Source organism: Triturus cristatus, chromosome 3_1 (assembly GCF_964204655.1).
Source record: "Triturus cristatus chromosome 3_1, aTriCri1.1, whole genome shotgun sequence".
Classification (NCBI taxonomy): Eukaryota; Metazoa; Chordata; class Amphibia; order Caudata; family Salamandridae; genus Triturus; species Triturus cristatus.
Genome location: NC_140583.1, coordinates 165,449,938 through 165,473,644, shown reverse-complemented (window position 1 = coordinate 165,473,644; position 23,707 = coordinate 165,449,938).

Genomic DNA, 23,707 nt, shown 5'->3' with positions numbered 1-23,707 from the left:
TCTTGATTAAATAAGGGGTAGACCGTGCGAACATGACAAGATATGCTGTCAGCAGCTCTGAGGAGGAATTAATCACTTTTAACGAAGGGGGTAACAGCTCTTTAAAGCAGGCAGCGGGCATCTGCGGTGATGAATACTCTCTTTACCCCTTCAGAACAGTGGTTGCTACCACCAGGCATCTGAGAGCACTGGCTAACAGTAATCGCTTGCAATAAGTGCCCACGGATGGGCTCAGGAGAGTACTGAGTCCTAGTGGAGAGGGGTGCTTTTTTTGTCTGTGCTGGCTCCAGTGCACGGTGGGGCCCTGTTTGCTTGTGCTGGCTGCTGGTAAGGAGTCCTAGGAAAGAGGTGCTTTTATGGTCTGTGCTGGCTGCTGGAGCAGTACAGTGCATGGCGGGTCCTGCTTGCCTGTGTTCGCTCCCTGGAGCAGTACAGTGCATGGCGTGGCCCTGTTTGCTTGTGCTGGCTGCCTGGAGTGGTGCAGTGCATGCCGGAGCTCTGTTTGCCTGTACAGGCTGCTGTCACTGTGTATTTTGCCTGTGCTTGCCCAGTGTGCTGTGGGCTGCTGTAGCCTGTGTGGCCCAGCGCACTCTGTAGAGCGGTGCTGTTATTCCCCGCCGACACAATGTACCGTGCTCCTGCTGGTACATTGTACCCTGCGCTGTTACTGCTGTTACATCTGAGATGGTTACCGCAGTGGTTCTCCGTTGTGTCCAGATTGTCTTATATTGCCTGGGCTGGCATTGTACCCTCAAAGAATCTCCACTGTGGATGCAGTGTCCAGGCCTGTGAAAGCTTGTTAGCCCCCTCCCCCCCATTGCTGCACAACTACAGCTCCGCGAGTCCGAGGCTCGTTTTGTTCTATATATAACAGATAAAAAAGCAAATACTGGGCAGGCAATCGGGACGCCAAAGTGGGCGGCTGCAATGCTCCACTGAAACATCATTGGAAATAAAATAAAACAAACACGAAACAGTAAAAAAATAATTTAACAAAATGAATACTCATATGCATCGCATCGGGTTCCTGGCAGCTACATGGGCTGCTGATCAGCTGCTGCAGAGGTGACTGGCAGGCCGGAGCTCAGCTGAGCCACTGATGAAGACGTAGGAGGAGCATCGGTACTCAGCGGGATCGTTTATGTGCTTGCATGAGCAGCACCGCCTTTAAAGGTAAATCCAAGCAGTAAGGAATTTCTGTGTTCTGAAATCAGTGCACAGCACAGGGAAAGCGAGAGGGAGGAAGGGGTTAAGGGTGGGTGCATGGAGGGAGGGTGACTTGGCAGGGAAATAAAGATAAACCCCTGTTAGGGGCTTGTCTTGAAGCGAGGAGATGGCTTAACATATGAAGCTGTCGACTTTGGAGCTGGAGAGCAGGGATCGGGCCTCAGCATGGGCTGTATCAACTAATCATAAATAAATAAACAGCGATTTTGGAGAGGGGGTGAGGAGAGACATAAAAAAAACACACGTGGAGGGGCGAGATAGATTAAAATGGAAGCAAACTCTGTCAAATGTAGCATCTGAAAACCAACTGAAACAAACGGTGCACAGAAGCAAAGGATATGATGCTGCCGACTATGGAGCTGGAGAACAGGGTTGAGCCTCTGTGTGGGCTGTATTAATCATAAATGGAGAATTCAGATGGGGGTGGTGAGAGACAAATAAAACAAGCATTGACAATGCAATAGGGGAGGGGCGCGAGAAGGCATGGGAGGGGGGAGGCATGGGAAGAACGTGGTCTGTGCAGTAAAGGAGCCAATAGCCGTGGAAGGACACAAATGAAGACATGTCCATCATAAGGAGGGACTAACAAGCCTACAACCAATCGGAAGGCAGCATTTAAGACACAAACCAATGGAAATTATGTGCGGAGCTTCCACAAAGCTTCCACGCCATAGTGTATACTGCATGTCTCAACAAGACAGCGCAAGCACTACCTAGGCGAGACCTAAAAAAATAACAAAGTATAGACGGAATGCTGAACAAATAAAACATTCACCCCAGACACAGATCTGGGTTTAAACCATAGTGTTTTTTGCTCACCACCCCACACCATTTGACCCCAGCTAAATGCAAATCAGACTTGACCCTGCTCCCCATGGGAACAGTCCAGCCCGAACTGCCAGGCTTGTCCTCCCTGGGCTAAAAACAAGCATCCTGGGACCAATTTTGAGGTATCATCCCTCATCAGCCAGAATAGATCAAATCCAGTGGCACAGTGAGCACGAGACCCCATCTGGGCATATCCATCCTATTTAGGGAGTCAAAAGCAAAAAGAACAAATAATGGACGGAATTCTGAAGAAATCAAGCATTTCCCCCAGTCACACATCTGGGTTTAATCCATCTTTTTTTTGCTAGCCACCAACAACAGTTTGGACCCAGCCATATGCAAGGCACCCCACACAGCCTCTGTGCATCAAGGCACAGCAGTATTGTCTAAGTAACTGGGTTTTTTTGCACAGGTGAAAATATTAGTGTAAAACCATAATGGATTATTTTATCCCTTTGTTTAATATGTAGGGGTGGGCGGAATTTGCGAAATTCACTTTCGCAAACTATCGCGAAAATGTTGAAAATCTCCGCAAACACGCTGGAAATATCGCGAAGACGCGGAAGTTTTTTTCCCGCCTGTTCGCGGTATTTTTTGGGTGATCGCGGCTCGCCAACTTACCCATGCAGTTGCTCACGGGTGCGGCCATCTTGTTTTCACTTCTCCCTCCCTCTCGCGATGCTCATTTCCTATTCCGGGTCGCGCAATGCATGTTCGCGCCCGTTCGCGGAAGATATTTCCTGTTCGCGAACGCTTTTACTTGATCGCGTTGCTTTTTGCTTGCTCGGGGAGAAAATATCGCGCGAACTTGCACACGTGGTCGCAATGGGTGCGGCCATCTTGTTTTTCACTCTATTGCATGGTTCTGGGGCCTGATTTTGATCCTCCCTGCATCTTTTCAATCCTTTGTTTAAAACCGCTTTTTTTTTATCTTTCTTATTTATTATTTCTCTAACTATTTTCCTGCTTCTATATTTTTTGTCTACTTTTTTTTGGTTTTTAGCTACTGTTTCACTCTTTCTATTGCCTGCTATTTATTTTCTTTACTTCTTTAATTTTATTACCTTTTCTTTCCCACCCCGTCCCAGAACCATGTCAAAGGGTAGTAGGGCTCGCCGTCGCAGCCAGAGCCACGACCATCTTCCTTGAGGAAGGAGGCGCCCACAAGGGGTGCAGGCACGGGCCTTATTTGGGGAGGTGGAGTTGGCTGCACTAATTTTCTTTGTGCAGCGCCATCTCCCCTCAACCCTGGCAGTAGGTGGCAGGCCTGGGTCCGGGTACGGCCTCCGGGAGCGTCGGCAGCGGTGGGGGAAGGTGTGTCGGGCAGTGTTGCGCTGCTCTTGGGTCCAGCGCAACCAGACGCAGTTGACGCACCGGTGGTCCGACATCCTGGACCGTGAGCAGGACCTGCTGGACCTGCTAGGAGTGGAGGTCCCGGGGCTTGGTGAGTAACTATTTAATTATTACTACTTTGTGTCTGTTCTTCTACTTTGTGTTATATATTGCGAATATCTTTTTTTTCTTCCAACCAGCTAGAATGTTGCTGCTTACATTCCAGGTTAATTACATTTAAAAGTCTTCTGTGATTATGACACAGGTGCTCCTCTGTGCTACTACTAATCTTACTTGTTTGCAACTTTGTGTTTGCACTTGCTTAGCGTGATTCTGTTAGAGTTTATTTTAGAGAAAGGAAATTAAGTTACGTAATGCTACAGTGACTCTAGTCCACTCCTTACTTTGTCCTGTCACTAAGAGATAGGGGCGGATTGATACTTAGGTTTAGGTGCTTTGTATGAGTTTCTAATTTGTTAGTGGTATGCATGATGCCCCCTCAGTTACGTGATGTGCTGCTAGTACACCATTCTTTATTAGAACCTTTTCTAGTTTGTTCAATGAGTGGTGGTAATTGGCTTAGCACTAGCAGAACATCAGCATCAATCAATCAACCCAAAATTTGGTGTAAACAAAAAATTTAGTCATGTGTCCTACATTTGACCATATACATTGTTGAGGAATAAAAGACGTGGAAATGCATACTTAATGTACAATTGGCATGCCTGGAATAGATGGGCTATGTCGGGTGGTACGTCATACTTAGGCTTAGTTCTAACTTAGTATTCTGGAATCAGAATGGAAGACTGGATTACTGTTGATAAATAGTAACTTAAGTAGTCGATCCGCGAATCCCCCGATACTACTTATTGACCAGATGAGATCGGTCAATTTATTGCAATTGTTGTTTACATAAGTGTTTTTTGACCGTTCTTTAAAAATATTGTATTTGTTTGACACCATCCATCAATGTTTGTCTCTTTCTTATATCTTTCCTGTTCATCAGCACCCAGGGGCAGACAGACAGGGAGTGGGCAGTCAGAACACCACCACCAGGAGGACACCAATGAGGGCTCCTCTGCTGGCCCCAGTAAGTCTTCTTGTTTTTAATAATATTTCTTATTCCATAACTTTTACTGCACCATATTTTTCACGAACTGTTGTTTCAGTTTCCCAATGCTATTTTTTACCAACAATTATCCTTCGATCTGTACGGTTTCAAAAATCGTGTTATCCCTGCCTCTGCTATGATGACTCTCAGTACTACTACTACTATCAGTCTGTCTGTACTGAAGTAGCTAAGCTTGCCCAGTTGGCCAGTGCCACTCTTTATTTGAAAGGTTGTAATAAAACTCAGATTCACCAGTAGCTCTAGCCATTGAGTCCAGTCCTTTGGGTCATCCTCTTGTACTACTTCTAGTCTTATTGATCTTGAGTCTTTGTTAATCTTGAGGCTTTGATAATTCACAGCAACAAATGCCCAACCAGATTTATTACTATTTTGATATGATAGCCTATAGGACATACTACTACTGTTGTAGGGATCTTGCACATACAGACCTTTGCACAAGAAAATAGGATGTTGGTGATGGTAGGTTGGACCTTCCTCTCACACCTCAATCAGAAATTCAGAACCCACCACAATCCCCTGCTCGACTATAGTACTGTCTTGTCATAACTATTAGGTCTCCGAACCCTTCCCCCAAGATACCCAACAAGTAGACAACCCGGAACATAACATACCCAACCTCTCAGTCGTGGAAGCAATGCACATGCACACCCTTCCTTTAATTTGCTCATTCGTGTAAGTTAGTCCACACCAAATACCACCAAGTCTATGTAAGTTCAAAATGTTTATTTTGAATTGAGAAGCTCTGTACATTGTTCTATTATATAATGCAGCACCAACCGGAAAATCAATAACATTAAAACAATAAACATTGTTACACTTACTTACAGTTGGGAATTAAATCATGATAACTGAACAGTGGTGGAAGGCAGCACCACCATCCCCATGGAATTTAGTTTATATACATTTATAAATGAAGATCTCTGAGTGAAGGGACCCCTCAGCTTAGAAGAACCTAGTACTGGTAGTTGTTGCATCATTCATAAGCTCTGCAAAGCTTTGGTTCTTAGAAGGGAATCTTCCGTCTGTAATGCGAAAAATGAAATGGTGCGCCTTAGTATATTGCAACTTGCAAGCATTTCTCAGCCGTGCCAAAAAGTGTAGCATTTATGGATAAGCAATATGGACTAACCGTACACCAGTACTTCATAAAAAAAAGGCTTGTTAATGTTTTTGTTGACCGCTTGTACGCAGCGCGTAGACAGTAGCAGTGTGAGGCAGGTCATGTGGGCTCAAAGGTGTCTTATACAAAAAGCTGCCAGGTAACGTCACATGTGCAAAAATAAAAGACACAAAGGTAAAATGGTTGCATGGCTCGGGCTAACTAAGCAAAGGCTAGAATGACCCTAGGGGGGACAATATATAACTTTTAGTGTTTACTCTACTACTACCTGATTTGTACTAGTGATGTATGTTAGTTTAACTCATTTTTCAACCTTGCTACTGATCAATAGGGGGAGGTGTCTATGATGCCTAATAAATGTGTAATGTATTCTAGGCGCACTACCGACCACCATTGCCGGGGCCAGCGAAGGCGACGCGGAGGGAGAGGATGCGGCAGTTGCTGCAGATAGCGACGATAGAGCGGTAGGAGGAGTGGCAGCACCAGTGGCTGGCGGTGGTAAGTTAGATTCATAATCCTTAACTATTGTTGAACTTGACAGTACACTCACTGCAAGGGTGTACTGTATGTATTCTGTACTGTTGAGACTTAGGGCCCCATTAGGATGGCGGGCGTATTGCCCCCGCCGGGCTGGCGGTATTCACTGCCGACACCGCAGGGGCAAACCTCCCGCCATCCCTGTAGAAAAGAGTCAGAACCCCCACATGTCGACCAGGCAGAAAAGGGTTCAATATGGTGGTGTCTCTCTGAACACACCGCCAGCCATATAATCTGCATTTTGGAATGTCTTTGCGTGGCGGCATTGCCGTCCGCCACGGAAAGGCATGCAGACATTGCTGAGTATGCTTGGGGGCCCCCATGGAGGGTACCTATGCTATGGTACCCCCCCTGCCTTTCAAAGATAACGTGACAGGCTCCGCGCGGGGCCTGTCATGTTGTGCTTGGAAAAGCAGCACAACATGTATTTTTAGCATTGCTTTCGGCACCGCCAATCAGAATGTAAAAAAAACAGGATGCGCCTGCCATTGTGCCGGGCGCATCCTCCTAATTGTCCCCACAGAACACCCACCCCTTTTAGCGTGAGGATGGCGGGCGGACAAAGTCCGCCCGCCATCCGATGTCCTAAGTAAGTATGAGTTGTTGTGAACGTTTGAAGAGTGAACTAGAAGACTAGAATCCCTTTAATTGACATAGGAGCGGGAGTACTGAGTAACCAATGGCCTCATCTATCTGATTTCAACTCCGCTTTGAAAGTTTTATGGAGAAGAGCACCTGGTGCACTGTTCAACTAAAAAGTGAAAGACGGGTGGAAGAAAGAAGGACGGGCGAGATTTAAAATGTTATGTACTACTGTGCTTTATAGTGCTACTCTACCATGCCACTATGTGTATAAATAATTAACTTTTCTTACTGTTTTTCTAAGAGTATATTTTACAATTGTCTTGTATTTGAATATCAGCTACTCCTAAACTCAATCGTAAGGAGTTGGCCGCCAAGGCACGGCGCCGGAAGCTGGAGGCAATCCAGCGTGAATACCGGCGGCTGGTGGTCTTGGCAGAGGAGGAGGAGGAGACTGCAGCAGCACTTGAAGCCTCCTCCAGTGCCCCAGGCCCCAGCCACCACCCTCCAGCGGTACGGCACCACCATCTGGCGGCTGCCCGCCGCCACCGCAATGCCATCTCTGGTGCCCCCCCGCTGTGGCTGCAACTGCTACGCCCTCAAACGCCGCGTCACCCGTTTAGAGGAGCAGATGCGTGTCCTCCTTAAGTCCCGCCCCACACCTTAGTCCCTGTCTTCTGCCCCTTTTTTAATTCTTGTTTGGGTGGGTGGGAACTGGTTTGGGCACTAGATTTTTGCTTTTCAGACTACTATTTTCTCCTGCACTTTCCTACGGACATTGGTTGGGGTTGGGGGGGGTGGGTCAGCTTTTGTGGCTTTTTAGTTTATTTTTGTTAGGGTAAATTAAATATATTTTTCTACGTTACATGCAATGTTGTTAATGTTTTGTAGGTGGGGTTACTGTTTTACATCACACTGTTTCCTTGCTGGTGCAGGGCCGCCCATAGCCAGTGTTTGATTTAAATAATTGGCTGACTGTGTAAGACACAAACAGATATATGCGACACCCCTCGCTGATTGACTTGTCCTACTAGTACTTTCAGTCTCTCCTCTAGTCTATGCATTCTTTATCTGGACTCAAAGGGGTGTGTGAAATTGAATTCATTGAAAACATGTCCATTATTAATTCTGCCTCCCACAACAATAATATGCTAAAATATTTTACAACAAAACATAATGGTGGTTGGGATAGCCTACTAGACAGAGTTACAAACTATAGTTGTGTCGAGTCACTTGACTAGGCCTACAGCCCAATAGTTAGTGCTGTGTATGAGGAATGACAACAAACAAATCCAATCAATGCCTGCAATTAATGCTGAGGTATATGTTCCTTTGTTAAATAAAATAACCTCTAAAATATCCTACTCATGGGTGGGCAAGCAGAAGAAGATCACTGCTCTGCCTTGAAATTGAAGTACTGTTGCTTTTGCCACATCCGCCCCAGCAAGCGTGTGATTAAGTATTGGTGTACATTTAATTTAGTCACATCTCAACAAAAAGTCACACAGCCCGGGGGAAGAGGGTTAGGGTTTGTTGAATGGATGGGAAGGGGGTTTTGGGAAAGGTTTGACATTGAAAAACAGTATGCATGGACAAACAAACGACAATCTTTGAAGGCTACCATATCCATATGTTAAGGGAGAAAAAGGAAATGCATGCATGATGATGAGAGACCTGGATTACATACACTTATTGTTCTGTTGTTCCGGCCTTAATACTTTTACAGATAGCAAATAGAAATTTTAAATATTGGTAGGGAAGAATCGTAAACAGAGAGCAAACCTAATGATGATAATAACAACAACAACAACACACTGTTGTAAAGATTGTATACAAAAAATGTATTCAAATTATTTAAAAGAAGATAAAAGTTGATACTGTTACTGTGTTATCCTGGTAAAAAATGTGGACTGGATTTGCATCTCGGCATTCCTCTTGGTCCTCTTGTCCATCAATCTTGGGTGTGTCGCCACTCGCCACTGCCCGGCTGGAGAAAAAAGTCGATTTATTGGTAAGGTAAGTGTGCATTGTAATGTTTTCCCAAGTATAGGGCAAGGCCCGGCCTGTAACTGTAGATGGAAAAACAAAGGGGATATAGAGAAACAAAGTTGAAACAAATGCACAAGTTATGGTGTAGTGCAAAAAGGACACTTTGCGAGGTGGCATGTATGCATCATCTCTACTCTAGTCTGTTTCCAGCATTGACCTTCAACAATAACAGGAGAGAGCAGGTCCACAGTGACAGGCCTGACGGCACGTTGCTTAGCAGTAGCACATCCTACGTTTAGACTTTAGAGTACTTTTCTTTTGTTTTTTAAAGAGTTGGACAAAGGCAAAGCACATTATCCATTCCAAACATAGCATTTTACAGTTTAAGTTAGTAAATCAATGCACCGCAGTCATCCCACCGCTACACTCTATTCCACTTCTACACAGACATTTGGGTCTGCTGTGGTTGTTGTTGACGTGTTTACCTTTAGGTTTTTAAGTTTTATGCCACTCATGAAACGTCCTCCTGACTTGCTATTATTCCATCAATGATCGTCTCCGATACTTGTACTAACTGACTGTGAAGATCGGCCTGCAGTAGAAGTAAAATTGTTATTACACAACAAGAGTAGAAATATTATTGACTTGAGTCAGTCTTTAGTGTGTACAGAAAGATAGATTACTAGTACACTTTGACTTCACTTTGTGCTTAACAAACAAATAACGAAAACACAAACACCAATTGCTCAGAGTCAGGTGTCCAATGCATGCCATTAATTGTCATTACCTGTTCCTTCTCATCTTAAGTTAACGGGCCGTCTATTTCGCTATCATCATCGTGGACGGTGCTGTTGTGTCAATCATACTCATTGCGCAGATTGAGTGAGTCCCCTTCCTGTATTGAATTAAAAGCAATGTATCACCAAGCTGCAGGATAAGTACACATTTCTTATTTGCAAGAAGGGGAAAATTCACCTTGAGTTAAGTTTAGTGTGTACTGTAGAAAGATGATTAGTGGCAGTGCACAATTACATAAATTCATGCACAACAAACACAACAAAATCTAAATCATTCAGTCTGTGACTCTGCGTCCAATGCATGGTATCAATCATTACCTGTTCCATCCTATTTTCAGTTAATGGGCAGTCTCTCTCGGCTCTCAAAAGAGAATAGCTATAGTAGTCATCTGATTCTTGCTCCACTTCTTTTGGCGGGACTAGGAAAGTTTGAATTTGTTCTTCTATTTCATCCGATCATCATTCATGAGGGCAATGGATTTGGGTGGGAGATTCAGTATGATGGAGCAGAGGAGCTGGATTCGGAGGACTGTACTGTCAAATTGCAGACACCTGAAACTTGTATATTAAATAAGAAGAGTAGAAGACAGTGGTAATGGATTTGTTGTGATTCACAAGTGTGTAACCGGAACGACAGGCACACAAATAAAGGGGGAAAAAAGGGAGAAAGACAGTAAGTGTAAGCCTAATTGTCAGGGAAGCATAGCTCGTCCTCAAACTCTGGGGGGTCAGCCAGTAGTAGGTAATCATGTGACACACTAATTCCGTCTCCTGAGCCGCTGTCCTCATCTTCCTCCATTGCTTCATGTATTGGGTAATTCGGTGGTATGAAGTGCTGATTAATTTTGATCATTATTAACCTCTCCACGTTTTTGGGCGAGAGACTGGTCCTTCTCAATGTTACAATGGAACCAGCAGCACTGAAAACACGTTCGGAAGAGACACTTGTGACAGGGCAAGCCAGATGGCTTATCTCCAGCCTGCTGAGCAGTGGCCATTCAGACCTTTTCCTATACCAATACTGCAGTGGGTTTTGATCAATGGATACCTCTGTTGGGTCGTCCAGATAGGCCTGGACCATCCGCTCAATGTTCAGGGGTGCTGCTGGTAAGCTTTCGGGCTCTTTTCTCTGTGCATCAGCACTGTGCTTATTAATACCTAACTGTACATACCAATCATCTAATGATTGTACTGGGCCTAATGATCCAGTTTTTGTTGCTGTTGTCGATAGTGATGGTGAGTGTTGTGATCAAAACGCACTGCCCTCAGCCGACGAAGTTGCACTTGATCCTGCATGCCCTACTGCAGTACTTCTTGTGGGTTGATCTTGCGGGCTTTTAATTAGCAGCCATTCGTTTTCCAACTTACTGGCTGCTTCAGCTATACAAGTTTTGTAGCAGGCAACATCAATCTCTGAAAAAGCAAAGAATGTCTTCAGTCCAAATTTTGCACGTGGATCCAGAATTGTGGCACAAATGTAGTGTTCTTGTGAGAAAATGTTATTTTGTATCCTTGCATTTTCAGCTAAGCGACAGGCTAAGCTCTGCACCAAGTCATAGGCTTCCCTTTTGTCCTCTACACATTTGTATGATTCAGACACCTTCTTCAGCTGATGCTGTAGTATTTGCAATAATGGGATAGCTTGGCCCATTGTACAGTCCTCCTTGCTGACTTCATGTGTGAAGACCTCAAAAGGACAAAGCATCTCAGTCAGGCATTTAATTAGGCTCCATTGCTCCATCTCAAGGTTCATGCCTTTAACAGTAGCATCCCCTCTTCTTTTCCAGATATATTCATGGAGTGACCTGTACTGCTCATACAGACGATCAAGCATGTAATACGTTGATTTCCAACGTGTTGCCACCTCCTGGATGAGTGCCTAGACTGGCATCCTATTTTCACGTTGGATGATCCTCAGCTGCTTCCGAGCTTTAAAAGAATGGCTGAAATGAGTGCATATTCTTCGGCAGATGGCCAGTAAGTTGTTGACTATGGGTTCTTTTTTCAGAAAGTCTTGAACTATAATGTTTATGCAGTGCGCCAAACACGGAACCCTGAAATAGGAACCAGGTTCCATGGCCTTAAGTACATTACTGCCATTGTCTGTGGCAACAAAACCAATACTAAGCCCTCTTGGCCACAGCCATTCCAAAACCTTGCTGCGAAACTCGTCAAAAATGTTTTCAGCCGTATGAGATTTCTCCATGGCGAACATGGCTACAGTTGCATGTTTCCGAGTACCTTTAAAAATAGCAGCTGTGTCAACAGCACCTCGTGCAGATAGCTTATCTCTAACCCCCACAAAAGAGACCCAGTGTGCAGTGATGCACATGTAATCTGTGGCTTGGCAACTGGTCCACATGTCTGTTGTCAGGTGGATATTGTGGACAGCACTCAGCTGCAAAGCTTGTCCATCCAATTCCAGAACATCATGATCTAGTGCCGGAACAGCAATTTTTGCGAAATAGGACCGGCTGGGAACCTTCCATTTAGGGCAGATGGCTGACACAAATTCAAGGAAACCCACCCCTTCCACAAGTGAAAAAGGAAGAAGGTCCAGCGCTAACATTTTAGCCAGCTTTGCATTGTACAACCGTGCCGTTGGGTGGTTGCGTTGGAACTGCCCCTCCAACCTAAGCATGCTCTCAATGGTAGGCTGGATTACTTTCCTTTGTGGTGCTGTTTTCATTAACCCACTTAGGCTCAACGACACAGTTTGTCTCATTGCGGTACTCGGTCGCCTTGGTGTCTCAGCCTGACTCTGAGTATGGCTTTTACTGCGGTGCCACTCAGATGTTACTGAGGAGGATGTGGGCGGTACCACTGTACTACTGGGGACAGGGCTAGAAATGCCTCCCTCTTCTTCACCTTACAGCGCAATAATATCGCTCCCTGATTCTTCCTGACCAACTTCAATGGGTTTGAGTTTTTCTACTTTCTTTTAACTGAAGTAGGTGATTCTCCCACACGATAGTGTGGTGTATTCTGAGATGACTTGCTTGGCCTCCGGTACCATAGTTTGTACCAAGCTTACCCCGCCGAACACCTTGCCTACAAATTGAGCATATAGCAACGTTCTTCTCCTTGGTGCTAACAGAAAAGAAGTCCCAAACTGGGGAGGAGAACTTTCTGGCACTGCTGGATGTGCCACTTTCAATACCAGATGAACTGGAGGGTGTGCTTGAAAGGTGACCCTGTGCACCTAGACTGTGACTTTTACTACCACTACCTACTGATATGGTTGAGCTGGATGTAGGTCCCTGCCGGGCCTTGGAATATATGGCAGCTGGAGATAGTGGTGTTGTAACCTGTGTTGGTGATATCCGTGCTACATCCCGCTCAGTAGCAGCCTTTCTGGATTGGGTGAGAATGTTGGTCTCTAATCCCTTTGGGGCGGGAGTAATGTGCGTGATGACTGGCTCGTCTTCATCAACATAACCCCCCTCTTCTACATCTACCTCCATAACTCTACGTTTTTCTGGGACCTTCCTTTTCAGAAGCATTGTCTTGTGGCGTATATCACTCTCAGACTGAGCTGGTGGGTGCCAAGTGGCATCACGATCATCAGAAGCGGGGCTTGAAGAAGAAGATGATGGACTAAGCCTCCTTCTCCTTGCTGGTGGTCTGGAAGACAATATATCTTCTGAAACAGTGGTTTGACTTTGCTCCACTTTGTCTGCAGGAAGCTCGATTTCCTGAAATGCCCCTACGTCAGGAGCAACAACTACTATGGTGGGCTGTTGCGGCTGCTGCTGTTCTTGTTGCGGCTGCTGCTGTTCTTGTTGCGGCCGCTGCTGTTCTTGTTGCGGCTGCTGCTGTTCTTGTTGCGGCTGCTGCTGTTCTTGTTGCGGCTGCACACTTATCTGCTGAGTTTGCGCCTGCGTTGATTGTGTACTACTTTGCGATAATGACATTTCTTCAACATCGCTGCTCGTTAGTAGACTGGCTACCTCTGCGACACTAAAGCCCCTGGGCCTAGGTTGGTGGGGTTGAACCGCTGGTGCTGAGGTACTGCTCCCAGCTTGGTTCCCGGACAACGCTGCTGCAGGCGTAACTTTTTTTGTGCCAAAAAAACATTGGCCGGCACACCACCAGTCGTGGTTAATGGCACTTCCTTTTTGTGTTCCTTCTTCTCACCGGCAACTTTCTTGGTACTGGACCTGGTACCTTTCTTTGGGGACATCTTCTTCAGATGTCAGGCAGGATGCAGATGCACAACAAGTTCTGGTCACACGTGGACGTGATGCGCAGCAGGACTTCTGTCTGGCTGCCAGTACAACGGGTAGCCGGGTGATGCTGATGACACCTCCTCCTCTGGCTTTTTGTGCACCTAAAAGCTAATGAGCCAGGAGAAGAACATCAGTGAAATGTTGCATTTGTTGTTGTGGTTCAGTTACTTACTACGTACTAGTGCAAACAAAAGATATAATCTAGCCATTTATGACTTTTATTGAACAAGGGCTATGTTATACTACTTTGTACAGTCACACACTACACTCTCAGGAAGGATAGGAAAGGTAATAAGAACCACCAAAATATAAATTTAATGGAAGTGGGGTGGACCCTATTTGCCATTACATTATTTGAGCATCTCAGCATCCATGGAGCTGCTGCTGGCAAAGGGGGTGGATGGATGAAAGCAGTCAGCCAATGGGAAAACCATGCAGGCCTATATGGCAAAAGCAGGACACTAATAACTCCCAATACAAAAAAAAGGCCACCAGCCACATGGACACTCACAAATCACAAACAAGCAGGGGGCCTGGGAAACACCAGGAGCTGACAAAAGGCCTATAAAAGCCAGGTAAAGGATGCATGCTAAAGCACACTGCTCTGCCTTTTTAATGCAACAAAATGCAAATACGAACATTCACAGGCCCCAAAAAGGTCTGCAGGGTGCATGCATTGCACACCAACACACACCAGACACACACAACAAAAGCATGTCTTTAAGACAACCAACATCAGAAAGCCCACCCCCAAAAAACACACTTCCCCAACTCAATCCAATGCCATCCATGCCCTAAATGATGTCTAAATTCAACAGACCACACAGAAACCACTTGATTAATAAAGCTGTGGCTACCTGCTCTGATCCTACTGGATGAAAGCAGGCCTGTTGGCAGACAAGGCCAGGCAAGATTGCAGGCCTAGGCTTCAAAATGGCCACCAGCCACATGGCCAGGCCCAACAACATCAGAAAGCCCACCCCAAAAAAACACACTTCCCCAACTCAATCCAATGCCATCCATGCCCTAAATGATGTCTAAATTCAACAGACCACACAGAAAACACTTGATTAATAAAGCTGTGGCTACCTGCTCTGGTCCTACTGGATGAAAGCAGGCCTGTTGGCAGACAAGGCCAGGCAAGCTTACAGGCCTAGCCTTCAAAATGGCCACCAGCCACGTGGCCAGGCCCAACAACATCAGAAAGCCCACCCCAAAAAAACACACTTCCCCAACTCAATCCAATGCCATCCATGCCCTAAATGATGTCTAAATTCAACAGACCACACAGAAAACACTTGATTAATAAAGCTGTGGCTACCTGCTCTGATCCTACTGGATGAAAGCAGGCCTGTTGGCAGACAAGGCCAGGCAAGCTTGCAGGCCTAGGCTTCAAAATGGCCACAAGCCACATGGCCAGGCCCAACAACATCAGAAAGCCCACCCCAAAAAAACACATTTCCCAACTAATTCCAAGGCCATCCAGGCCCTAAATGATGCTTGAAAATGAAATACATTCAAAAAACACCAAAGGAACAGTTTCTTCATCATGCACACACCCATGAGGCCATGACTAGCTCGGGCCTACTACTGACTACTACTACCCACAACATTTTTAAAAAAAGGAATGATGATAGTTACCAAAAGTAAATGGTAGTTACAATGACTGCAATTCCCCCAATCAAACAGACACAACAACCACTTACTTGTAAAATATCCAAATAAAAAATCCTCAAATCCAATTGCAATGATGCAGCAGACAAAAAGAGTGATCTTTCCAGCTCAAAATCCAAAGGCAGAATGAGCAGGAGATGGACAAAGCACTGGGAGGAGCCTGCTGGACAGGAACAGGAAGTTGGAGATTCTCTGGCACTTCCTCCCTCTCCCCACCTTTTTAAAAAAGGGCTCCTTGCAAAAAAAAGAACAGCCAAATGCCAATCTGAGGAGTTGTTTTCATCCGAAATCATCATTTGCAGAAGGTTTCATGCTGCTAGAGCTGATATTCTTCTCCAAATTGAAAATTTTACATGTTCGAGTTCTCGAGCTTCACATTACTTCCGCCGGATGTCGATGGCGTGTTCAAAATGACTTGATCACGTTCTCTCGCTCCCTGTAGCGTTGGATATGATGTGTTTGGGGTCTCTTTCTCCTTTTTGCGTTCGATTAGACGTGCCCGCGTCCTCACGCTCTCGCTCGCGGTGGAGAATGACGTGTTCGAGATCTCAATCTTCTCATACTCTTGCGGTGCATGATCGCGAGAAGAAAGATGTGATCGCGCGACAAATGACGTGATCGCGCGACAAATGATGTTAATGCGGGCGCGAACTGTCGCGAGACAGCGCAAAATGGCTACCAAGAATCCAACACCTTGTGGAGAACGCGACCGGGTCGGGAAAACTTGTCGGCGAACGCGAGGATTCAGGTAAGGCGATCGTGCGCACGCAAGAATGTATTTTTTTACAGCGCGAGAAAGAAACAAATTACCGCTAAGATGCGGATTGCGGAAATTTTGACATATTCGCGCTTTCCGCGGAACGCGAAAATGCCAAATTATCGCAATTTCCGCGAGCGGAACGGAATTTTGGCCCAGGCCTATTAATATGAAAATATGCAAACAAATGTAGCCCAAATTCATATCATGTGAATATTTTACCATCGGGTATAAACTGAGAACTGTATGTAGAACCATTGCTAACATATAACACACTTTTCTTCTAGATGTATGCACATCATAGGTTTAAAAAAAATACCTGCATGATCAATTCTTCCTTCAAAATAATACGTAAGAGGCTGTCAATCATTCTTCACATCTGAAAAGTGGACGCCTGTTATTTTCCGATGTTTCTTGTTCAAGTATAGAATATAGCGATATGTTCCCAGCAATAAAAATCGCACTATATATAAGAAAGGTCTTTAATTCTTATGATGGTGATCAGAAACAGAGGGCAGGGTCGCAAGGGATGAAGCCATCTCGCGATCTCAGTGACCAGGACAGCGGTCAGACATGTATGATTATTTGTGTCTGACCCTGCAGGTTAAAAGGCAATCTGAATATAGCGTCTTCGAAAGATTATGGCCCTACTCGGATAGTAGTTTCCCAGTTTTTCTTGCAGGTTTAGAGATTGGACGCCTTTAGCTTGTTAGCTTTTTATGTCACAACTTTCTAAGCCCCCAAGCTCTAGTGAAGTGTTTGCAGTTATATGTGCTCGTTGGAATCAAGAGTTGTTTTGCCTCAGCTGGCTTACAGTTCTTAAAGGTTTATTTCTGCAGCAGGCTCCCCTAAGCCATTAACTTCTGGAGCAGTTAGTTATTATTGTCTGTGTTTTTCATCCGGCGCGGGGCACCTGCAGGGAATTCTGCTGCAAGTTTGGACGCATCATTTTGTGGTTCTGTGTAGCTTCTGTCTAACAAAATATCACCTCTGATTTCCTGAATTATTTTCTATTGAGTTTCGTCCCCTTTTGCACAACCCCATTAGTTTGGTTTTCAGCCTGCTGTCTTTTAGGGAGTTCTCGCATCTGGTGCATGCGCCTACAGACTTCGAAATAAGACTGACTTTACCCTTTCCAAGTGACAATCTGTGTGTTGTGAAGCACTAACGATGACAAGATAACACAGGTAACGTGTAATGCATTATGTGTTGTATTACAAGAAAAAAAATCGTTCTTTCTATTACGGACAAAGGTAATACATAATGAGGTTTAAACTGGAGAATTCACACTTTACTTGGCTCATGTGCAGTACATGAAATCAGCTATTATTGACCTGAGGATCGACCGGGCCCAGTGTGAAATGGTGATTTTTTTTGGTATATAAACTTACAACACAAGACACGTTAAGTGACGCCTGCAGGCAGTGCTTTACATTGAGGACAGAAAACGGCAGCGGTTAACGGAAGTGCCTTATTTTCATTTTGCAATAGGCCCAAAACAAATGACTCACTTAAATGGTATACCTTCCTGCACATAAACAATTTTGAAAGGCGATTTGCGCTTTCAACGTGTGCTGCTGCAGCACACATGGAAAGAGCAAAAAATTAGGAGAAATTAATCATTTCTCCTCCTATCGCCAGTCTGAGACTTGGTATTTCCTGGTCTTAGTTTTTGCCACTGCCCCAGCCTTGTAAATATTGGGCAGCGTAAAAAAGCAATGGATGTTGTGGCGGAACGCCCTCTGTAACACCCATTGCCCGCTCCTTTCATGCTAAGTGAAGCGTGAAAAGGGGCCTTATTTAGAAGGTGGTACTAAGCTCTGTTAAGTGGTTTAACGTCGCTTTGTAAATAGGAAGAAGGGTATATCGCCACTGGAAATTGACGACATCCTCTTGTAAATATGCCACTGCGTTTGTGCAAACAGGCTGCAAAAACCTTGATTCCAATGTCCTGCAGAGAAACAAAAACAATTATCTTGATTGAACTTCAAAAGTGCTTACGAGATGACAATTCATGATTTAGAAGCATTTTGAGACTACTCTAACCCCTGCATGTACGAGACATACCAGCCTCGTGTAAATGCCTGCTGTTTCTGACTGCATGAGAAATTACATCAATAACCATTTATATAGCGCGCACTTTATGTATTAGTCTATATTTAATTCCTTTTATAGTGCTACTCATCCTAACACAGGATGTCATTGCATCATATCATAAATATACCAATGAAATGAATCATTCAAGTGCGTAAGTCAATTACATGTTACATATTGAAGTGAGGTTCAGAAGGTGTAGGTTCTCATGTTATGCATATTGAAAGGAATTACATGTTTTAGATTGATAAGTAGATTTATTATAAGTGAACAAAATATAATCAGATAATGCATCACAATCAAGAATTAGAGAACATGTAAAGTTTAGAGTTATGAATGTATTACAAAATCTACAAGAAGAAAAAAACAGTAAAGGGACGGAGTACACATGGTTCATGGTAGGAGTAATCTGATCATTACAAAAAAAATGTGTTAATGTTTATGAAATAAGTTTAAAAATAAGAAATTACATCACCATTAAGAGAGAAGTCAAGGAGGCCAGAGAACCTTTTCTGCATAAGGTTGATGGGCAAATGAAGGTTTTGCAAATGCATCAAAAACACTAGTGACTGGGGTGCACAATATCGTCCTTTTTGAAAACAAGTGATACAGGATGCATATATGCCGTATCTAGTGTTTGGTTATGGCATACTGCATACCACCAAGATAATTAAGTAAGGCCCTCCCAATTTTTTTATTATTTGCAGAAATGCCACTGAAGGTAACAAATTCAATATTCATAAATCCAATAAAACATGTTCCCACTAATCAGATGAACTTGATAAGAAAATAATAATGGAGAAAGGTTCCCTAGAGTTAAATATAGAATTGAGCTGATTCTAGATTTCTACTCAGAAATTATAAACAAAGGGACATGTAAAAATTAAATGTTTTAAATCTTCACGTTGTGGTGAACATGACCAACAAGTATCAGGGAGGTCTGTGTACATGTTATGTGGAGTTAAGGAAAATAGTAAGAGTCAATTGCATATTAAAAAATTATTTGAATAATGTTTGCTACCTTGAAGGATTTTCTAGGTTTTGTCCATTTTGTCCTCCACACTGAAATAGGCTGTGTCGCTCCTAAATCATTTTCCCAAGATAACTCAGTTTCCATTTTGCCTCTATCAGCTGAAACCTATAGTAAATGACAATAAATAATAGATGGGTTTGGAATTAAGAGATTGCCTAAGCAGTTAATTGGGGGTGAAGTAGTTTGAGAGTTGGATTGGAATTGATTATATGCATTGGATAGGATGTCTTATAAGATTCTAAATTTATTTCGAAAGGAAGGTGGAAATCCAAAAAGAGTTTGAGCATGTGAAAAAGGTATTAGGGAAATGTGAACTAATAATTGTCTGACCCAAATTCAACCTCTTGTTGTCCATGTTTTTCAGTAAATAGGTCTATTCATACATTATATAAAATTACTTTGCCAAATAGTAGAGTCAAAAATGTGTGAAGATCTTTGGAAGTATGTGGCAATATAGGTTCTAATAATTTACATGAGTATTTAAAAATGGAAGTGGACAGATTCTGTGGTTTTCATGTAAAAGTCAAATTTTCATGGAAGGAAAAAGATGATAAAAAGTTATTTTCTAAGTATGTCCAAAATGGGTAATATTCTGGAGAAACAAAAAACAGACTATTTTAATTAAAAAAAACAAGTCAATATGGAAATGTCAGGGAGATTTACACTACCATCAGATTTAGGATGCTTTAGTTTTAACAAGGACATATGTGGTTTGATATTGTTCCTAAGAAATGAGAGGGTATGGACCTGATTGTTTTAAAGAATTTGGTAGGGATAATTAGTGGAATATTGGAAATAATATATAGAGCAATAGGTACTAACATTATCTTGTTAGTATCCACCCTGGGGTGTTTAGGCACTATACCTATACTATACTATGCAGAATTTCAACGTTTGCGACTGCAAAATAGCCCTGTGCAATGTAGAGAGTGAAAAATCCAATCGCAAAATAAGGAATTGCAAAAAAACAGAAAAATCAATTTGCGATTCCTTATATTGCAAATTTAACCTACCGAGTCCCAAATTGCGCCTCGCAAATTGCGAAATCGCAAAAAGAAAAATCGCAAAGAAATATATGAGGAATAGCAAATAGCGATTTCACCAGAAATCGCAATTTGCAAGTCGCAAATTACTACCAACTCAAAGCAGGTGGTAACCAGGTGCACTGCATATAAACAGCCCCAGAATGCATCATTTTCTACACAATGGCTGCCCTGTATGTCATAGTAAGGAGGATGCGGATGCAAGCAGCAGCACAGAGGATGAGGAGGCGACAGGAACGCATATACAGAGTGCGCATTACCCTTTTCAACTTACAGAAGAAGAAATACATGAGAAGTACGGGCTTCACTCCACTACCATCCTAGACCTGATACATGACCTGCATCCAATCCTGGAGTATCAGGTATGCAGGGCGCACGCAATCCCACCACATGTGCAGGTCCTGTGTTCCCTGCACTTACTTGCATCAGGTAGTTACCAGGGGGTGATAGCTGTGGCTGGAGGGGTCTCACGAAGTTGCCTGTCACGTTTCTTCAACACCTTCCTGGATGCCATGCTTCATAGAATGCACCATTACATCCGGTTTCCCACCACACAAAAGGAACTGCATAAGACCAGGATCGATTTCTATCAGATGGCTCAATTCCCACATGTCATTGGGTGCATTGATGAGACACATATTGAAATCTGTCCCAACTCTGCTACTGAGTATGTATATCAGAACAGAAAATCATATCATGCAATCAACGTCCAGGTCATTTGTGATGCATCACACATCATAACTGATATAGTAGCAAAATTCCTAGGAAGCAATCATGACTCCTACATCTTCAGGCATAGTGGAATCTATACACGTCTGACTGGAGGAGAATTTGGAGAAGGATACCTGCTATGTAAATGCATGTGACACACTCTGATGTATACCGTTGATGTATCCGTAGTTGCCTGTGATCAATGTTCCATCCTTTCCCATTTAGGTGACAGCACATATGCAGTGTGTGCATTCATACTCACCCCATTTTTCAACCCATCTACCCCAAGTGAGAGGAGATACAATGCTGCCCATAAGTCTACGTGGAATATGGTGGAGTGGACATTTGGACTGCTGAAGAGCAGGTTCCGCTGCCTCCACAAAAGTGGAGGTGCACGGCAGTACCACCCCGATATATGCTGCAGAATCATTGCTACCTGTGCCATGCTACACAACCTGGCCACTAAGAAGGGGACCCCAGTGGAAATCACAGATTCGGACTCAGAGGATGAGGAATGTCCACGGCCACATCACAGAGCAGCAGGTGCTGTAGGAGCCGCAGATGGGAGACACAGACATGCTGAGATCACATGCAACTATTTCAAAGTAAGTAATGACACAAATCCGATTCTGATATTTGTATAACAGTGTTTTATTGTCCTTGCATCAGGAAATATGTATGCACACCGACTCACAATACTGGCCTCTGGGTGCCTTGAGTTGCCCATCATGGCATGTCCGCACTGCATGCACATTGTCAACCACTTTCACTGGGTCACATAGGTTACCTCACCCATCGGCAAATGTCAGCCACAGCATGGACTTATTTCCTGCGCCCACGACCAGAAGTGCTTTGCTCAGTGTGCAGAGGAGTGGTGCAGCGGCCAGGGCAGCTGACTTCGGAGCACAGGGGTCACGGTTCGATCCCTGGCTCCGGCGGCAGCTCAGCTCAGCACAGTGTGACTCTGGCCAATAGCTCACTTAATTTCCACGATGGCCCCCAGCGCCTTGGGACCCTTAAGGGTGAGTAGTTCACACTTTCCAAATACTGATTTTACACACTTCCCTCCCTTGATGACTGTTCTGCTGATGGTCCTTGCCTTGCACTACGAAAGTCTGGGCTCAGCGACAGATGGAGTAATGCTGCTGCGGCTGGTGACCTCCTCACTGTCTCCACCATCCCCAGACCTTGTGGCAGCTATGTTGGCTGTCTGAAACACTTTAACAGCACTGGTGACCTGCCCCAACCCCCTAGTAACATCCTGGCTGCAGTGGGCCATTTCCAATTGCATGGCAACTGTGCGTCTGCTCAAGACAGCTGTAGCATTGCATAGGAGGTTGACCGCCTTTGTGTATCCATCCATGCGCGGTTTTTCACAGCGCCTTGTGCCACGTTTACTCTACAATTTGCTGCATAACTGCTGTACTGCCACAATCATGTCCCTCATGCACTCTGCATTGGCCCTATGACCCTCAGCAACAGTGGTGTTCAGGTCATTGATGCCCTCCTTTATGTCCCTCATGTTCTTGTTCAGAGACACCAATTGCCGTTGCATTAATCTAATTGTTTTCATTTGCAGCCGATGCACCTTCACCGTGGTGCCCTCAAGACTAGCAAAGACACTGGATTCCTCACCATGCTCAGACAGGCTTTGTGCCCTTGGTCTGCTTTGGAGACCTCTGGTGTGGCTATGCTGCATGGGTGACTGTGGGTCGGGAGACTGTGCTGGCTCTTCAGGCATGGTCTGTGGAGCTTCTCCACTCCCCCTCCATCTCCTGTAGTGTTTCCACAGTGTACCTCTTAGGTCTTCGTGGTGGTGTAGGTGTGACATCTGTGGCTGTCTGAGACTCTTCCTCCCCCTCTCTTCTGCCTCTGGCACAGGTTCGCCTGTGGATACAAGATGTCCATTTACTGACTTTCCTTTCAGCATTTGTATTACATTAAATTTACATGATTTGCTATTCACACTAACAGTTCTACGCTTGGTTATTGAATGGTTTTGGGCCCCTGCGATTGTGTTCACAAATGTCACTGCTATGCTATATGGGTTTTGGGACTACGTCTCTCATGATGCATTGGTGGTTGTTATCAAAATGTGGACTGGAGTGGAATTCTAACTTGCTCATGGGGGATTGGGGAATGGGGAATGGGGATTGGGGAGGGTGAGGGTTAGGGACAGGCTGTGCATGCATCTTACCTTGTCTGGTGTTGTCTCGGGCTGAGCTGTCCACGTCTCCTATCCCACTTATGGCCTTAGGCTGGAGGGTGAACTACACTAGGTCATCCAGGGGTGTTTTTGCAGGCTCAGTGGATGGTCCGCCACCTGTCTTTTTGGCTTGCTTTAGCCTGTTTGCTACCCTCTCCTTCGCCCTGGAGCGCAAGTCGTATCAGTGCTTCTTCAGGTCATCGATGGAGCGCTGTGTGACCCCAATGGCATTGATCTTGGCTTGTATCTCCACCCAGAACTTTCTCTTCTGTGATTCTGCTACATGCAGTGATTTCTTGCCAAATAGTCGGTCATGTGTCTTCACCACTTCCTCAATCTGGACTTCAAACTCCTTTTCACTAAACTTGTGCTTCCTTTTCCTTTCTGCAGGCTCCTTCCCCTTCTCCTGTGTGTCC